Source organism: Phoenix dactylifera, unplaced genomic scaffold (assembly GCF_009389715.1).
Source record: "Phoenix dactylifera cultivar Barhee BC4 unplaced genomic scaffold, palm_55x_up_171113_PBpolish2nd_filt_p 000257F, whole genome shotgun sequence".
NCBI classification, from domain to species: domain Eukaryota; kingdom Viridiplantae; phylum Streptophyta; class Magnoliopsida; order Arecales; family Arecaceae; genus Phoenix; species Phoenix dactylifera.
The window spans coordinates 382,532-389,207 of record NW_024067750.1 but is presented as its reverse complement, the minus strand read 5'-3'; the positions used below and the strand labels follow the sequence as shown (position 1 = coordinate 389,207).

General features: G+C 48.7%; 1 long non-coding RNA gene across 1 annotated transcript; it reads left to right on the top strand.

Annotated features, from left to right (window-relative positions):
* The first annotated feature begins 482 nt into the window (after positions 1-482).
* Positions 483-4,385, top strand: LOC120105324. The gene is made up of 3 exons (XR_005507698.1): positions 483-2,697; positions 3,174-3,278; positions 4,351-4,385. It is a non-coding gene; the product is annotated as an uncharacterized LOC120105324 (long non-coding RNA).
* The last annotated feature ends 2,291 nt before the right edge of the window (positions 4,386-6,676 follow it).

Genomic DNA, 6,676 nt, shown 5'->3' with positions numbered 1-6,676 from the left:
TCAGATAATAAAGATGGAAGATCACATTACATCAAGTAGCTTTAGATTATCTAGCATGGGGACCATGAGATTTAGTAACGTCATCACAAGCACTGGCTGTAGCTGTTAGCTGGGTGTAAGCCTCTCTGCCATAAACTAAATATAACTAAAAGACTGCAGGGGCGACTTCCCTTACCTTTACTGTTCCAAAGATTGGTATTCTTTTCAAGCAACATGGAAGACTTGCATCCTTAGGAGAGAGAGGGGGCAAAAAAAAAAGACTGCAAGGCTACTGAGGTTAAATTTTGTCCTATCGTCGTCGTGATCAACATCACTATCTGATGATAGAAAGAGCATGTCGGCCATGAACTGCACAATTTACATTAGGTTTTGTTAGTTGAAAGCATGGTTACCATAGTAAAAAAAAACAAAACAACATAAGAATCTACAAATTGCATTTATAAGCATGAAAACTACATATCTTTTATTCTCGGAGGGAAAAAAAAAAACTTGAAACCCTAAAAAGGGAAAAATGAATATGAATCGGGAATGTTAAAGTCTCGTACCAAATAACTATCCAAAGCAGTGTCCCTCCTTGTGGTCGGGTGAGAAAATTGTTGTACTTAAATCTGGTGGGTCACTTTTCTCAAAAAATCCCATGGGCAGTACATATAATTGCTATATATTATTTTAAGTATTTTTAAGAGATGGACCTTGCACTTCTTGAAAGGGGATGTTATCTACTTCTTTGAACTTCAAAATTAACAATGGGCCATTCAAATTAAAAATCCACACTATTGATCATGATATATATTGTGGTTCAAATTTGGCCCGAGGGTGACCACGCCGGAGGAGTCGAGGGAGCTGTCGGTGAGTGGAAGAAGAGGACGAGTGCCACTTCCCGCGCGGCGGCGGACCTGCACAAAGCCTCACCGGTGGGGTTCCAGTGAGGGCCCTCCAACGCTCAAGTTAGAGTGGAGTTTAGTAGGCCCAGTCAAAAGTTCTTTTTTAGGCGTTACCTGATGGAGCTATTTATAGTCCCTGTAAAGGTGTCCAGGTGGTGGAGGTATGGCCTGTTTCCATCATGGGAGGAGATGGCGCGTAGCCAGAGCTTGCTTGTGGCGCGCGGTGCAGTCCGCTCTTGGGAACGGTGAGGTGTTGATAGTCGTAGCGGGGTATGGTCCCTGGTTGATATGTCGTGGCGTGGGCGGCAAGCAAAGCATGGTGTGGTGAGGCTGCTGCAGGGTATGGCCACAGCATGTGGACGACGAGGTCGGTCTTCTAGGCTTGGCCTTCTGAGTTCGGCCTTCTGCGCTCGGCCTTCGGTCTTCTGAGCTCGGCCTTCTGAGCTCGGACTTCTGAGCTCGACCTTTTGAGGTCGGTCTTCTGAGCTCAGCCTTCTGAGATCAGCCTTCTGAGCTCATGGCTTCTGAGCTCAGGCTTGCTGTCGGATTCAGGTGCTTTAATTGTATTTGTGGGGTGGTCCATTTTTCCCTCCAACAATATATACCAATAAAATAGCTAAAATTGAGAATCATATATTTTGCTAGTCTCTAACTTATGCACTAAATAGGTGCAAACAAGAATGGTTAAAATGATATGAAGCCGTGTTTTGTTATGATCATAGCATTAAAATTCATCGACTTTCAATCTATACATGATTTAAAATGCATAGATCATGATCAATAAAGTGGATTCTTAATTTAAACTTTGTCATATACTTTAGCATACTAGTACAACGAAAACCGTCCGCATATTAGTGTCGGCACATGCATGAATCGAGTATTGCAGTCCAACAATCCAAGGAAAAGTATGGAACCTATCAGCAGCCCATTTTAGATTTGCTTCCTCCCCGAATAAACCAACTTCCGATATGCGACATTCCAAAATTTGTGACCCGATGATTAACAACTGAATGACTTTGCTAATCAATAATGTAGGGTGGAACTCATCAAATGATTCACCATGCTCCAACTGCCGATGACATGGTGATGCGGCCTGTTGCTGGAAATTGGACCCGGGGGCAGTTTTCGGTCGAGGAGAGGGAGCGGCGGTGAGTTCTCACGGCGGGGCGGCGGTCCGTCGGCGAGCGGCGTCCTCCGTCTGGGGCGGTCGGAGAGAAGGGGCGGCAGGTCCTCGTGGCGAAGCGGCGGTCCGTCAGTTGGCGGTGCCCTCCGTTCGGGTGCCTGCACACGAACCGGTGGCCGGGTTTTCCGGCGCCGGCCCTCCGACGCTCAAGTCAGGGAGAGGGCAAATAGTGTCGAAAAGGAGATAAATAATGTCTGTAGAGTATATCAATCTACCAACCCCCTCCTGAGAGGCCAAGGCTCCCTTTTATAGGCGGGGGTTGGTTTACCTGCGATGTAACAGGGCGAGGCCGTAGTACGGCTGTAAAGGCCCACATTTTATTGGGCTTGGGATACAATCCGACCCATGAGAAGGTGGAGGGAGACTCTTGATCGGGTCTTCTCCCTCCCTGTTTCAAACCCATCTTCCTCCTCCCGAATCCACCAGAAAAAAAAAAAAAAAACAGAGGGAAAAGGGGGATTAAATCTTACCTAAATTGAACCAAACTCCATCTATAAAAGATCCCTTTCTCCTCATCCTAGGGCATCAATCGAGTGCCGTTCAAAAGAAAAAGGAAAGAAAAAAAAAAAGGGATCCGTGAGATTGGGTTGTTCGCTGCCGATCTCGCCGGAGGAACTCGCCGGAGTCAAGGTAAGCACCGTCTCCACCTTCTCCTTTGTCTTTGGGCCGCCGTCGCCTAGGAATCCGGCCGGCAAGCCGCCGGACTGATGGAAAAAGCCGAGCCTCTGTTCGGCCTTCTCCTCTTCTGTTCCGGCCGGACGTCGCCAGGCGTGGCACCGCCGGCACCGCCACAGGCCGACGACCAGGGGGCGTCGCCGGCCGTGGGCCACCTGCTGCCGAACCCCCTTCTCCCCTTTCCGTCGGGAAGAAGGAAGAAGAGAGAAAGAGAGAGGGTCCTTCCACTCCCTTTCTCTCATTTTACTTTCCTCTTATTATAATATTTGTTATTGGGTTCTCTCCTTACACATGGATCCGGGGAGATCATGGCTTTGAGGACTCTAGATAGTTTTGGGATGCTAGATTTTAGAGGACCCTTTAGAGGATTAAACAGGGTCCTAGATCATCATATATCTTTGATAAATTTTAATGATGACTTGGTTCTGTAGGGGAACAATCTATTGGACGAGAGGACGCTGAGTAGAGTCCTACGCATTCCGGTTCATAGATCGCCGTGAGGGCGGGTGATTAGTTGACTGAGATTTCAATAAAGGGTAAGGATCCTTGTACGCCAATCCTGCATGATATAATATTTTTATACTTAGATATGTATGATATGCTATAATCCAGATAAATCAAAATAGTTTTATATTAAATTATATTTTGATCGTGTTGGCTTATGGTTGATATTATGATCGTATTCGCTTGTGGTTGGTATTATGATGGATGCATGCATGCGCATAACTTACACCTACATAATTGGACTGATGGATGTGGTGCTCTAAACTAACTATGTGATATTGGTTGCCCCGTCACGGGCTGGAAACGTGACCGTGGTTAGTTTAAAGCCGGAAATAAATATAAAGGAATTGATGTGTGGATGTAAACTGGATTGTATGAAAAGGGACTTTGGGTTTATCTTGTTATTATGGCAGGCCCCGTCACAGGCTGAAAAATGTGGTACTTTGGTAGGCCCCCTCACAGGCTAGAAATGTGGAACTATAATGTGTAGGCCCTGCCACAGGCTGAAAATGTGATACTTTGGTAGGCCCCCCTCACAGGCTAGAAATGTGGAACTACAATGTGCAGGCCCCGCCACAGGCTGAAAATGTGATACTTTGGTAGGCCCCCTCACAGGCTAGAAATGTGGAACTATAATGTGCAGGCCCCGCCACAGGCTGAAAATGTGATACTTTGGTAGGCCCCATCACAGGCTAGAAATGTGGAACTATAATGTGCAGGCCCTGCCACAGGCTGAAAATGTGATAAATTGGTTGCCCCACCACAGGCTGAGAAATGTGACTGAGATTTGACCCAAAGTCGGAAAGATAATTGATCCGGATCAAGTTAATATAGAATGGAAAGAAAAAGCATTGAAAACATTAATGAAGATTTATGAGCTATCGTATGCTATATCATTCTTGCGTGGTTGGACTTTCATTGATATTTGACGTGCATACTTATATTGATTACTTGAGCCTTTTGACAGTCGGTTTATGATTTCATGAAATGTGCATCAATTTATCGTGGCTTTCAAATTCATATTATTATTGTGTTGGTTCGGAAGTGTAGGGATTCTTACTGGGCTGTAAAGCTCACCCCCTTTTTCTTCTTTTTCTTTACCAGAGTTGCAGGATGCATAGATTTGGATGGGATGGGCGCAGAGTGCGAGTACCATAGTTATTAGTTAGTTAGTTTGTTTATCCTTCTTTTATGTCGATGAACATTTGAAGACTTTGTAATTGAACCAATTTGTTTATTTGGACATGTCGGATTTGTCTATTTGAATTATTAAATTAGTTGTGGATTTATTGGAATTTTTGTTAATCATAGGCCTTGCATGATCTTTAGGGCACTGCTCTAGGGCTCATGCGGCCGGTCGCGTACCGGACCCGGGTGCTGGGTTCGGGGAGTGACAACGGCTCGGCATGTTGTTCAGGTCGGCGCATGGTCAGGCGAATCATTGCCCTGATGTCGGCGGTGAGGGCGTCGTATAACCCGAACTAGCACGCTGTCAGACGAATTATTGCATTGGTGTCGGAGGTATGGCCGAGATCGGAGACTTATCATAGTTGACTAGACTCTGCTGGGCTGATTTGCCGTGGAGAGCTGAGAGTCCGTAGATGACAGGAGCCATGCGCATTTATGGTGGAGTAAGCTGGAGATCCGCATTTATTGTGGAGTAAGCCGGAGATCCGCATTTATTGTGGAGTAAGCTGGAGATCCGCATTTATTGTGGAGTAAGCCGGAGATCCGCATTTATTGTGGAGTAAGCCGGAGAGTTACAGCGACCATGCGTAATAAATGCCAGAGGGGCGTCAGGGTATGGTCCTCGGCCAGACCTCTGAGGCGCGCGGCCGTAGTAGGTGGCTGACAAGAGTAGACCTCGAACATCGGGGTTTTTCTTAGGCCGGAGGTCTCGAGGTCGGGCGTTCCGAAGTCGGACGCCGACTTCGGCCGTCCGGGGTCGGAATTTGTACGGCTTCTTAGGGGCATTTATGTCATTTGGGAAAAAATCTTATTCCCCCCAACACTACCCCCGACTTCCGAGTTCGAGCGACTTGTGGGCTCGGACGTGGGAAGTAAAGTCTGTCACTGAGGTTGGGGGGCGAGTCTCGTCCGCCCCCTTGCGCTTCTCGGAGCTTTCATGATGAAACCTGCGCCCTTTGGCGTCTCGAGGCTGCTTTATTCAGTGAGCTTATGATGAAGCTCGTATCATTACGCTTCTTGAAGCGGAGGTGGCGTCTCTTGAATCGCCAGGATCGCCTTACGGCGGATTAATGATGGGGGTCCTCGAGCTCGTCGAGGCGGTGCCTCAATCCCGTAATCGAGGCTTCTCGCTCATTAATGAGCGTGCCGTTACGGGGTTTAAAACGGACACGCGGCGTGACCCAAGGTCGGACGCTTCCGATTTCGTGTTACTGGATCACAATTCCGGAGAGGTGGAGGCCACATCGAGGCTCCACGTGTCCCAGATCTTATTAAATGAGGGGGGTGGGGCAGCGTCCGCTCGTTCCTCAAGACGATTTGATTTTGCAGACCCATGATGAGGCCCCGAGACCCGATGAGACAACGCTTCGATTTCGTACTCGATTTATTAATCCGGAGTGAATATGGTGCCTCGGCCTTCGAGGTCGACACGTGGCGCAACCCGATCTGGGGATGGGAACCAACCCCATCGATCTGGGCCGTCAGGGGGGGTCTATATAAACCCCTCGAGGTTGCCCTAAAGGTCTTATTTGGCTGCTTCTTATTTTCGTTGCCTTTCTCCCTTGCTTCCTTTCTCCACCGAACCTTGCCGTCGGTGCCCGGAGCGATTTCCGGCGATGTCCAGTAGGTTTTCACCCTGTTTTCACTAGGGTTTCCTCTTTTCTTCTCCTCCCCAACTTCCATTTTCCGCTCTTTTTAACTTTTATTTCGTTCTTCTGTGGGAATGGGTTTGGGTCCTGAGGAAGTGGGATCGAGCCTGTCGGAGAAGGAGTTGGAGCTGATCCGCTCCCGATTCTTCTTCCAGCCCGGGTTTCGTCTTGAAACTGCGGGGCCGGAGGACAGGGTGACGCAGCCGCCCCCAGGTCGGATCGCGGTCTACCGCGAGACACTTTGGGCTGGCCTGCGCTTTCCCGCCCACGAGTTCGTGAGCCAGCTGCTGGCCGAGTACCAGCTTGTCCCGGCGTAGTTGGCTCCGAACTCGTGGAGGACCATAATCGGGTTCTTGTCTCTGTGCCTCGGGCACGGGATCCCGATCTCGGTAGGCCTCTTCCGCCGGTGTTTTCTGTTAAAGAAGAACCCGGCGGATGCAGGGTGGCTATACTTCGCCTTTCGGGGCGGTATGTCACTCTTCCAGGGTGCCCCTTCCTCGATTCATGAGTGGAAGGGGAAGTTTTTCTTCCTGGCGTCCGAGGCGTCTTGGGGGTTCGACCCGAGGTGGGGGAACCCTCGGTTGAAGACCCTC